Source organism: Dasypus novemcinctus, chromosome 1 (assembly GCF_030445035.2).
Source record: "Dasypus novemcinctus isolate mDasNov1 chromosome 1, mDasNov1.1.hap2, whole genome shotgun sequence".
NCBI lineage: Eukaryota > Metazoa > Chordata > Mammalia > Cingulata > Dasypodidae > Dasypus > Dasypus novemcinctus.
In genome coordinates, this window is record NC_080673.1 from 79,245,692 (window position 1) to 79,258,685 (window position 12,994).

A 12,994-nucleotide genomic window follows, 5' to 3' on the forward strand; every position below is an offset into this window, starting at 1 on the left:
AAAACTGATTTGTTTAAAAAAAACCAAACATTTTTTCAATGTACTTTCACATAATTTAATAACTCCTCACAATAACTCTGTCAATTAAGTATTATCATTTTCCCATTTTATAGTTTAGAAAACTAAGGACATTACTTGGTTTAAGGCTGAAGAACTATTGTAGCAGAATCAAGTCATGGGGACTGCCTTGCTTGTGGAGGATCATGGCTATGCTAACGTCCCTCTTGTGGGAAACTAGCTTCTCTTCCACCTTCAACCTCTGTCCCTAGTATGTGGTATCACTGGGAGCTATCTCCAACATCTCATCCACGGGACCCCAATCTCCTGGGCTACCGTGATTGACCTCAGACTGACCACCTGTCCTAAGCTAGACTAACCATAACAACCATTCTAATCCAAGATCTGACCGTGGAGTCAGAATCTTCCCACAAATTTTTTTTCCTTGGAGAAGAGAGGGTTGGAGGAAGGTGAGGTGACAATATGGGAGAGCTCCCTCTTCTCTGACTAGGATGTTGTTCAGATGGCAGCCATTAGAAGCCACTGAAAGTTGTAGTGGTAGGTATGCTGAGAGAACCATCATAGAGAAGGAAGCAGACATACAGACAAAAACAAAGATGGAAGAGAGGAATCTGGCAGCATACATGTCTCTGGTTCAGTTGCCCCCAATAACAATTGTGTTCTTTTTCTACCCATTTGATTTCCTGAGCTTTCCTTTTCTTTGTCTAAACTAGTTTTAGTCAGGCTTCTGCAATTTCCAACCAAAAGTCCTAACACAACCCTAAAGAGGCAGAACCAGAATTCAAATGGATTCTCTTACCCAACTTCTATGCTCTTTCCACCATACTATAATGTCTGTCATGCTTCTACTCAGGAGTCCTCCTGTCCTTCTGGAATGAGCATATCATGGACAGTTTTACTGACAATACTAGACGAATTCTGCCAGGTGCAAGCTTCTGGCTTTCTCTCTGATTTATGCTTCCTTTTCATCCCAGTCTGGTATTTATGGTCAAACATGCAGATAGACTTAGGAAAATATAAATTCTGGGCTGAAGTAAATTGTTCAGATCTTACAGATTTTGAACTGGCTACAACTCTTTGCTGTTGGATCTCAGATCCCAGTATTTTCCTTTTGAGTAATCAAAGCAAAAGAAGTGGAAACATTAAGGATTTTTCTTTCAAAGATCAATTTTAATGGTCTCCCAGACAAAATATTTTTAGAATTGCAGCCAGATCATTTGGTTTAACTACATTCTTTATTCACTTTATTCACTAGAATAAGATAGCACATTCATCCTTAATTCCAGGAAGTGGTTCTTTGCTCTTTTGAATAAACAACTATGTTACCATTGCATATTCTCACGTATTTAAAAACACTTTTTCTAAATCATTCCATTTGTCTTAAGAAACTATTGGTTAATTTGGATATCATAGAATTCTTTACTTAAACTCTACTCTTTATTCCCAAATAACATTACTTAACAGTTTTTCACCAAAAAAGACTTGCATATATATACATATATATATTTTATGTACAAATCTACAGACTTTCTCTTTAATAAGAGTTTTTGTTTTGCATAGAAGTAGGACACTGAATTAAATTCTGTCTTCAAGCTCTGTAATTATAATATTCTTCATAATAACTGTTCACACTTCAACAAGATGTGAAGAAATTCATTAAAAGAGGCTATGTAATGCACTTTACAATCAGAAATTAGCATATGTATGAATATATAATTTATGACAAAAAGTTTCTCTGCTTACTTGTTCTTGGCCAGTTGGATATGGTTGTTTTCACTGATTGAAATAACAAAGCAGCAATAACGACAACAATAAATGCCTATTTGATATAAAAACTCAGTGAAGAACATTAAAGACCAATCCATCCCGTGATTCACAAGTTCAATTAGATGAGTGACCCAGGTTATAGTAAAGATTTTTAAAAGAATAAATCAAATTCTGTTTGTGTTTTCATTGACCTGCAATACTGTGTGGCGGGATTCAGTGCCAAGTCAATTTGAGAAGGCTTTTTTCCTTATCATGTTCACAACTTCTATTGCCTTCAATCAAGTACAAACAATTAAAGGGCAGTAGACCCTTGCCTGAGTTTTCAAGCTACTCATTGGTCCTGGTTTATGGGTTTTCCATGAGTATATATACATTTAATTTTGTTTAAGTCACCTGATTTCTCAAGACCTAGCTTAGGAAATGTGACTGGCAGGGAAGTATGTCATTGACTCACAAAAAACTGTGTTTGTTCTTCATGCCCTTTGCTTTATTTTTATTGCATAAAGCATAAAGTGCCATGTAATTACACTTTTAGATTATTTATACTGTGGGGCTAAAGGAGGTAAGGACTGATCCCTCTAATTTTTTATACCTATTTCTCTATAGCATGTCTGCTTTACAAAACTCTTAGATTCCAAAATATTATTTGCCAGAACAGTGATTCACTGTTGATGACTTATGTATAAATAATCTCTCTGGAGAAAATGGAATTTCAAAGTAATATTTTTTTTGGATCTGAAATAATACACAAAATTAAGTTATAGGATTTGATATAGAATTTACATGTTTGTAGAATTTCAGAGAGAAGCAAAGCATTGCATGTGATAACTACCCTAAACATACTGGATAACTGTGAAGAACTTGAGAAATCATACCTCCCTAAAAAAGAATTTGTTAAAGTTCCTGAATAGCTGAAAAATAAATAAATGAGATTAATCTAAACTACTATATTACGTGTCAAGATTTTGCTCACTTATAAGCACCAAATATTAAGTATACAGCATCACTAGTAACTAATTGCTTTTCATGTATTTTTCTTTTTAAAATTCCACAGCAATATACAGGGATTAGGCATCATTATCCTTATTTTGCAAATGAGAAAACTGAGACTTAAAGGGGTTAAACCACTTTCCCTCAATTTGCCGCTAGTAAACAGAACCAAGATTTGAAGTTAGATCTTTTGGATTCTAAAACCTACATATATAACCCTTATGTTATACTATTTCCTTTAAAGGGCTTATTAAAAAGTAATAAAACAAAATAAGTAGCAAATCTATAACTTATATTGTGAAAAACAGATCTATCTGAAATCCTCATTCTTTCTAGTCACTAATCTGAATCTTAGTAAATTAGGTCACACTTCCTGAACCTAAGCCATAAATTTTTGTTATATTTGGTGAGAATTTTTTAATTAAACAGAGTAGGATACGAGTTCATTAATAATCACACAGCATAACACAATTCCAAAAAAAGAGAATGGCACACTTGTTGTCACCTAGTCAAAGGGCCGTAGTTTGAAAATCTGTGTGGAAAATTTTGAATCTTGCCTCTTGCATTATTTTTTTCAGTGCTCATGTTGAAATAGTTCAAAAAGAACATTTCTGGGGAAGATATTAGTAACTTAGTGGTGGGAATAAAGAATGAATTATTTTTGTTTTATGGATCTGTTTTGGTTTTCTGGGCTGCTGAAAGCAGATACCAAGAAATGGGTCAGGCTTAAGCAATGGGAATTTATTAGCCTACAGATGAGGCCAAGAAAATGTCCAAATCAAGACATCAGCAAGGCAATACTTTCTTCCTGAAGACTGTCTGCCACTGATCCTCGGCTCGTCTGCCACATGAAAAGGCACAGGGTGGCATCTGCTGGCTTCTCCCTTCAGTTCCAGGTTTTGTTGCCTTCAGCTTCTTGTTTTGATGGCTCTCTTTGTGTGTGTCTCTCTCTGTCTGTCTCTCTTTCCCTCTCCTCTCTCCCCAATCCATTTATGAAGGATTCCAATAAGAGGTTAATGTTCCATCCTGAATGAGGCTGGTCACACCTTAATGGAAATAGCCTCACAAGATCATACTTACAATGGGCTTACACCCACAGGAATGCATTAGATTAGCTTTAAGAATATATTTTTTGGGCATACATGCAGCTTCAAACCTTCATACTCTACCCTCTGGACCCCTAAAAGACAGGTTCTTTCCACATATAAAATATATTCCTTCTATCAAAACATCCCAGAAGCCTTAAGTTATTTCAGTAACAATCCCTAAGTACAAAGTCTTATCAAAATCAGTTATAGGTGTGGTCTGTCCTGGGACACAATTACACTCCTGTGGACTTGTGAAACCTAGAGAACAGGTTAGAAGCTTCTGATATACAAAGGAGGGACAGACACAGGACAAACATTTCCATTGCCATAGGGATAAATTAGGAGGAAAGCCGTGGTCATGGGTCCCACACAATTCAGAAACCCTGCAGGGCAAACGCCATTAGATTTCATCATCTGAGAGTCATCTGTGGAAAGATGTTTTGTCCTCTAGGCCTGATGGAACAACAGTCCCACCAGTTCCTAGTGCTTGGCAGTGGCCATGATTTCCCCAAACACTGGGGTGAAGCTTTTACCCTCCTCAAGCATTGGAGTGGTGACCAGACTCTCCACAAGCCCCCAGGCATCTGAGAAAACTGGGTGGTAACGCTCTTCCTGCACAACAGGTTGGAAGGCACCCCTTCTCCAAGTGCCAGGACATACTCAGCTTTTCCACATATATGGAAAGGTCTTTTCTCTTGGTCAGAGAAGACACCTTTGGCCCAGATAACAGCTTCCATGGTCCTGCCTTTGAGGTAATTTTTTATTCAATCTGTTTTTTGTTTTGTTTTGGTTTTTTTTCCTGTTCCTTTTAGTCCAGATTGTCAGTGGTCCCATTCATACAGATCTTGGGGTAAAAAATTGCCTATTTTGCGTATAATATACAGGGGTCTAAACCATCAGACAGTAGGATTTACCACAGATCCTCCTGGATAATTGCATCTCCAATCCTGATTGCACTTAAATGGTTGCTTAGATCCATGTTCATTTAAACTCTCACATGGAGCACTCTTCCCTAGAGACTCAATTTCTGGAAGCTCAGAATTTTTTAAACCCTCAATTTCCAATTTCTTTGTGCCCAGAAGTTCAGCTGTCAGTTTATTCCCTTCCTCTTGCATTTTATTATAAGCTACAAGGAGATATCAGCCTGAACTTTCCACATTTACCTTGGAAATCTCCTCAGCTAAATATCTAAGTTCATTGGTTTCAAATTCTGCCTTCCATTCAACATCAGAACTCAATTTTTCCAAGTTCTCTGCCACTTTAAAACAAAAGTCACCTTTCTTCCAGTTTCCAGTAACACAATCATCATTTCTGTCTAAGACCTCATTGGAAATAATTTTAGCATCAATATTTCTACCAACAGTCTCTTTAAAGCAATCTAGACCTTTTCTATCAAGTGCCTCACAATTCTTTCAGTCTCTACCCTTTACCCAATTCCAAAGCCATTTCCACATATTTAGTATTTATAATAGCAGCATCCTACCCTTCTGGTACCAAAATCTGTTGAATTTCCTGGGCTGCTGAATGCAGATACCATGAAGTGCACCATGCTTAAGCAATGGGAATTATTAGCTTATGGTTGAGGCTGAGAAAATGTCCATATCAAGCCATCACCAAGGCTATGCTTTCTGCTCAAAGACTGGCTACTGATGTTCCTTGACTCCTCTGCCACATGGCAAGGCACATGGCGGTGTCTGCTGCTCTCTCCCTTCTCTTCCAGGTTTTATTGCCTTAAGGCTTCTTGCTTCTGTGTCTTTCTCTTTTTTCTCTCTGTATTCATTCTGTTTATAAAGGAATCCAGTAAGAGGACTAAGACCCATCCTAAATGAGGTGAGTCATACCTTAACTGAAGTAGTTTCATCAAAAGACCCTACTTATAATGGATTTACACTCACAGGAATGGATTAGATTTAAGAGCATGTGTTTCCAGGGTACATACAGCTTCAAACCACCACAACATCTTGACATTTTTTTTTTCCTTAGTCATCCTTGGCATCTAATTCTATTACCTTCCCATCTATATCTCTTGCCTAGTTAGTCATTTTTTTTCTTAGCTGCTGGTAGTCATAGAAAAGAAATTGTCTTGTCTCATAGTATTAGGTCATTGTTACTAGATGGAAAGAAGTTGAATTCTTGGAATTCAAGTGATGTAGCCAAAATTACAACAATGAGTTATTTACTTAGCCAAAAAGAGCACAAGGAACTTCCTGGTTGTGAGTACTATACACTGTTGACTCAATCTGCCTTTTCTCCATTGTTCCCCTTTCAAAACTACAGGCTCTTAGTGAAGAGAATGTGTGCTGCTGCTTCTTTTTCATTTTTTAAAATTATGGTAGCATATATACATTACATTTCCCATTTTACCATTTTCAAATATATAATTCAGTGGTATTAATTACATTCACAATGTTATACTACCATCATTACCATCCATTACCAAAACTTTTCCAACACCCTGAACAGAAACTCTGTACCTTTTAAGCATACACTCTCTATTCCTTACTTTAATGCCCCCAACCTCACCCTCCCCCAGGCCCTGGTAGCCTGAAATCTTCTTTCTGTCTCTATGAATCTGCATAATCTAGTTATTTTTTTATAAGTGAAGTCATATAACATCTGTCCTTTTGTGTCTGGCTTATTTCACTAACATGATGTCTTCAAGTTTTTTCCATATGGTTACATGTATTGGAGCTTCATTCCTTTTTAAAGTTGAATAATATTCCATTGTATGTGTATGCCATATTTTGTTTATACAGGTATACTTTTCTTGAAAAAGACCCCTGCTGCAGGTCTCTGAGAAGGCATCAGCTTGAATTCAGATGTTTCTATGGTTTTATTTTGAGACGTTAAATCCCAAAGTGAAAATTACTTGTTGGTTTGCTAATTTCTTTGACAGACTTTGTCCTAAGAGTTCGTTTTTCCTGAAGAGCAAAGTCCTTAAACTTCAGGCAGTGAGTCAGTCTGGAGGTGTAAGAAATAGAGACTATGTGACATTTTGCCCTCTTGTTTTGTAACAGTTTACACCTACTAATTATCTACTTGGTATTACATAATAATTCAGAAGAGGCACTGTTAGCTCTGACTCAGACAGGTATCACTGTTGTCTAGATGTGAGTGATTTCTGTAATTCATTTTTCATGAAATAAGGTCTTATAATTTTTGTGCTTTAGCGTTTTGAAATTAATTCTATGTATGTATGTATGATCATTCTTTTTTTTTTTTTTTGAGGTACTGGCAGAGCTGGGGATTGAACCCAAGACCTCACCTGTGGAAGCAGAAGCTGGCTCTCAACCACTGAGCCATATTGGCTTACCTGAGTTGGTTTTCGTTTGTTTGCTTGTTTTTTTTGTTTTTGTTATTTTCAGGAGGCACCAGGGGCTGAGCCCTGGACCTCCCAAGTGTGAAGCAGGTGCTCAGCCACTTGAGTCACATCTGATCTAGATCATTCTTAATTATCAAATTTGTTTTTCCTATGTCAATTCCCAATTCAATACTATCTACTATGTTATTTCATCTGTAATTTTCCCCATGAGTTTTGATTATCTAACAGTGGCCTCATGATTCATATTTATCTTTTGGGAGATAAGCCAGAGCTGACTCCATTTGGACTGGAGCAATAAGTCTCTGCATTGATGTCTCTTAACAAAACAGGTATTAATAGAATATTTTACCTTCTTTATGTATCACCTTTTACTTTCCCTACACAGAACACTGTAGGGTTCACATGGATTGACAATAGGGCTGATTAAATAAAATGCAAGCTTTTAATAACATCTTTAAATTCTTTTGGTTGTTCCCTACCTCCCTTACATAATGATGGTTATTGCTCAATATCAGAACTCATATTCTCTACTGAGCAATATGATTTTGGTTCCTATGTCCAGATCATATGATATTCCTCAAAGTTGCTGCATCATCCTCTAGTCATCCTTGGAATGTATTTCCATCTCCTCCCCATCTACATCTCTTGCCTACTTTAAAAATGGCATAAAATTTCTTTTCTTGATGTTCACTAACTGCTCACAGTATTTATTGAATTTATTGTCTTAAAACAGGGAAGAACAGAAATAAGACTAAGAACAGGGTAGCTGTTATCAGTTTAAGCCTACTCATCACCTTTCCATCAACAATCACAATAGAACATACACATTCTCCCAACACGTGTACCAACTTTCCTGTATCTGTAACTTTATATTTTGCCTTCCTTCCAATGATAAAAGATGAATTGTTCACAATCTGATTTAAAGTCAATCTTTCCACTTGTGCACTGGATTCCATCCTCACTTTCCTACTCAAAGTTCAAGGACTTTCTTCCTAAAGTTGTCCTATCTTTTTTTCTATTATGGTGTTTTTTCTTCCTACCAGATTTTCCCCACTAGCATACAAACATGTTATATTATACTTCTCATCAAACAAAAAACAAAAAATCTCACAAACAGAAACAAAACACAAAACAAAATACCTTCTGTGACATTTTGAATTTTATGAATCCCAGAAAAGATTCTGTTCTTGAACTAATCCATTCCTGTGGGTATGGTGGTGCCCTTTGATTGTATTAAATTCAGTTAAAGTACCTTTGATAGATCACTTTCAATTAGATAGTTTTAGGCCTTTTTATTGGGCATCAGTGAGGTGTGACCGAGGTAGGGTCTCCACCCTCTTCCTGGGTCTTACATAAACTGAGAACACACAGAGAAAAAGAAGAGACACAGAAAAAGAGAGCTACCATTTTACCCTGCCATGTGAGAGAGGACTCCAGGTTTGCCGACAGTTGCAGAAAGACAGAGAAGCTCTGAGAGGCCCAAGCAAGGAGATGAGGCCCAGGGAGAGTGCCTGATGCCCGCAGCTGAGCTCTGGGAGATGTGCGCCCGGAGGGGAAGACAGGGACCTCTTGCCTTGCCACATCGCTGGATGCCACCATCACCAGTAACTGACTTTGGTGAGAAAGCATCTCTCATGATGGCTTGATTTGGACATTTTATGGCCTTGAAAATGCAAGCTTTTATTCCTAATAAATTCTCTTTATAAAAACCATCCCATTTCTGGTAATTTCACATCGGCAGTTGTCAAGTTTCATCAAAGTTCTATTTGGAGGACAAGCACTCAAAGTAACTAAACACCATGTAGAATTTATGACTGTTATGTTGGTATTAAAATTTGTTCATTTTTCTTTGCTAGCTTCTATATCATTATGTTCATCTTGGAGTAAAAACTCTGCCATGGGGAAAATGGTATTTCTTTCTAATAGACATTCTTCATAAAAAATCACCTAGCATAATGCTTGATGCTCTCGGTAATTTTTACTGATATTATTGGCACTTCTTTTACCACATGGAGCTTGATTTATATTTTGTTGACTGAGCAGTTTTTATTATTAATGTGTCATATGCTAATCCCATCTTCAATTTTTGTTCATAAAACTTTATCCAAAAACTAAATTTTACTGGCTCATGCATTTTTAAAAAAATTTCACACCTCATCCATGCCAGAGATACTTTCCATTGTAACTGTGATCCCTTGCAGATGTGGAATAAAACCTGTATTAGATAAGTGAACTTTCTATGGCCATACCTAAAACAAAAGAAAACAAATGAAAAACTCTGCTGGATCTGATTATTCCTAAGTGACTAAAACTTCTGTGAACCTGTGAAGTCTGGAATGTGCTGGCAGCAAAGAGCCTGGGTTATCTACTGGAATCTTGGATAATGTTTTTAAAATAGAAGGTTAAAGCTCTAATGTTTCCAAAAATAACCTCAAGTGTGAGTTATCATAGCAAACTTAGAGGAAATTCACAATTGCCTAATATCTGATAAAAGTAAAAATATGTGACCGTGAATATACAGCTACCAATGTGTTATGAATAGATGCATCAAATCTGATTTGTCAGAGCTGTCCTAACATAGTCATTTTTATGATTTGGTTCTAATACTAAGGAGATTGTCATTTCTCAGGCAATATGATTTCCTGCTGCTTTATCCTGGGTAGTGATGAAGAGAGCTGACCTATCCCTCTGTCTCTAGCGCTGACCTCATTTATTTCATTGTGTTTTGAGGTTCTCTCTTGACAGTCTCCAACTCACATTCAGTTCACCAATAGCTCTACAGTCCTGTTGTTAAAATTTATTTAGATCTTAAAAGTATTGATAATGGCAGAGAAACCTGATGAAGGTATTTATTTATAAATATCTAAAGATATTTCTAAATATTTTTCAAAATACAAAACATATAAAGAATGAAAGTATTATCCTTATAATAAAGGCATGCCAAAATAACTTTAATATATCCTGCTTTTCTAGGTACTGAGCTGTAAAGGCAACCAAGATACGTAAAAGTTGAAAAATTATCCAAAACTGTTTAGTGGAAAGTTTCTTTTAAATTGTTGTTTGTTTTTTGTTTTGCTTTTGAGCTCCAATATATTGTTTCTGCTTATTGTTCATAAATCTATTGTTATCAGGTGCTCAAAATAAACTAGATTTATTAAAACTATCAAATTTTCTCAATGTGGTTATAATTTTTTGGTCAAATGGAACTTTAATATTTACATGACAGCATGATATAGTTGAAAGAATCCATTCCTGGAATCAGGAGACCCAGTTGTGTAATTGGTTCTATTATGTGATATTAAACAGGTCACATAACTTTTCTGAAGTTTCTTCATCAGTAACAGGAGAACTCTCTTCCTTTCCAGTATTAGTAGTCTCACACTCTATTTTAGGACCTCTGAGATCTATGTTGTGGAAACAAATTCACAAGATGGAATTCAGGTATATACTTCTACTTTAATTTTTTATCAATTCCTTTCAATCTTTCTTTCAAAAGAAGAATCAAAGTAAATTTATTTTGCTTATTCGTCTTTTGTTATTCCAAAGGCACACCCAGCCATGGGGTCAGTGAGAAAATGTTCAAACATAGGTAAACAATCAACTTTTCAAAAGTGAAGGCCAACTCAACAGAATTCAAAACAGGGCAAGGCAAAGAAAACAGATAGCCCTTGAAGGGGTTCAAAATTGGGATTATCTGTTAACTATATCTTCCTTCTCTCTCTTTCTTCTACTGTATTTTCTTATTGCTTAAGTTAAAAAGAATGGAGAAATGTCAGGCAACTGCTCATCAAAATATAGACCTCAGCATCATGATTTAGATACTATGACTCTGTATTGGGCTAATACTAAGGTTGGTGGTTAGGCAACTTGACCCAGTATCAAGCTTCATGAACTGTGAAGGATAATCTGATGCGTTAAGTGTACAGACAAAGCCTACTTCTCAAAATAACTAAAAAACGCCGGTTTCAAAAAATCTTGATTATATCCAGGAGCTGAAATACTCAGGCCATGAATTGAATGAAGGTGGAAACTTAGAGAGATAAGAAGAAGACACTCTTTGAGGATATTTCCTGAGCTAGATGAACTTGAGCATCAGTTTTGTATCTTTGTAGTTTTATGGGGACAAAGAAAGTCCAGGACTTTCTTTGCACAGAAAACCTAATAAGAGACACATCCTCCATTAAGTCAGGACACCAAAGGACTAGTATAAGGGTGAGCCAGAAAAAAACCTACATGCACTGTACACATTGCCCATCCCTAGATGATGCAAGGAAAACTGTTATATTAAATCTTGAGGATAAGCAGGGTGAAACAAATATCCCTGAGGATTTCTAACCATGAACTAGGTTCCATATATGCTAAAAGATAGAATTCCCATTACCTATGGTAGCCAAGAGTTAGTTACAAGTTGCCTTAGACTGGGAGTGTCTAGGCACTTGGCAGAAACAAATGGAAATCCTTTCTATAGGAACCCACCTTTTTCCCCAGGCCTCAGAATCTGCAAAAAGAAATTTATTTAAAAAATCACAACACATACATATGAAAATAAGCTACCAAAGTCAGGGCTAACAGACAAGAGAGAAGAATCTGCAAACATTTCAAATATTAAAATGAATAGACACATACAATGAAAGCAGTATGAATTATATATTTTAAGAAATAAAAAAGAGGCTTAAAATTATAAGTAAAGAGCAAGCACATTTAAAACAGAATCAAATCAGTCAGAAGATGTGATTGAAATTAAGAATCAATGCATGGATTATATCGTAGATTAGACCCAGCTCAAGAGAGAGCATTAACATTCTAGAACTAAAGATGTTATCAAGTTTAGTAAGTTAAAAAGATGGAAGATTTAAGGCAAGTTTAAGAGATACAGAGAATAGTATGAGAAGATCTCAAATCTTTCTCATCAGTGTCCCAGGAGAAGACAGAGAGAATAGTACAGAGGCAGTTTCTAAAATGATAATGACTGAGCTAATAAGTAATATCAATCTACAAATGAGGAAGCCTAATTAAACCTAAGGAGACTAAATAAAAAAATACCTATTCCTAAATACATCATAGTGAAACTGCATAATATTAAAGATAAAAAGAGTCTTTAAAAAAATTCTAGGAAGAAAAAATGAAACAAACCAAATTATGAAGTGCCCAGAATTTTGAAGCTGTTGAACTTCCAGGGTACTGTAACAATATGAGTTAGGGAAAAATGGTGAAAAGAAAGAGATTTTTAATGTTTCATATTTACTAAGGCTTTATTGTGTACCAAAAAACCTTACTATGTACCAATCGATTCTCTGACAAGTCTATGATATGGATATAAATATCCTCATTTTAGGGTAAGAAAATGAAACTAAGAGATATTAATTTTTCAAAATCATAAGGGAATAATAGTATGTGGTTAATCTGGGTTTCAAACTCATATCTGTTTGCCTTCAAAGCTTGTTTTTTTTTTCTTTATTGTTAGAAGGAACAGGATAAAGAAAAGAGCAAATGAAAAAAGAAATAAATTCATAGTAGTAGCTTTATGAGTCTTAGCAAAGTCACTTGAAGGAAGAGAATTCTGAAGCTAAGCTAACCTGAATAAACTTAATAAAAGTACAGTGGATCCTTAGTACTGACAAAGTCAGTATTCTAGGTTTTTGACATTTGAGAATAAACTTAATAAAAGTACAGTGGATTCTTAGTACTGACAAAGTCAGTATTCTAGGTTTTTGACATTTGAGAGTGGACACCAAGACCATAGCATGTGTTACTTTATAATGAGGACAGTCAACAGTAAAGCCTATTTTGTTCATTCATCACTTAATTC

The 12,994-nt window shown here is 35.8% G+C and overlaps 1 long non-coding RNA gene across 1 annotated transcript in view; it reads left to right on the top strand.

Annotated features, from left to right (window-relative positions):
• The window catches only part of LOC131277934 (uncharacterized), a 119,155-nt gene extending 108,807 nt beyond the window's left edge, over positions 1 to 10,348 (top strand). Inside the window, exon 3 of the long non-coding RNA XR_009185001.1 lies at positions 7,092 to 10,348. This is a non-coding gene — a long non-coding RNA (uncharacterized lncRNA). The remainder of the gene's footprint in view (positions 1 to 7,091) is intronic.
• The last annotated feature ends 2,646 nt before the right edge of the window (positions 10,349 to 12,994 follow it).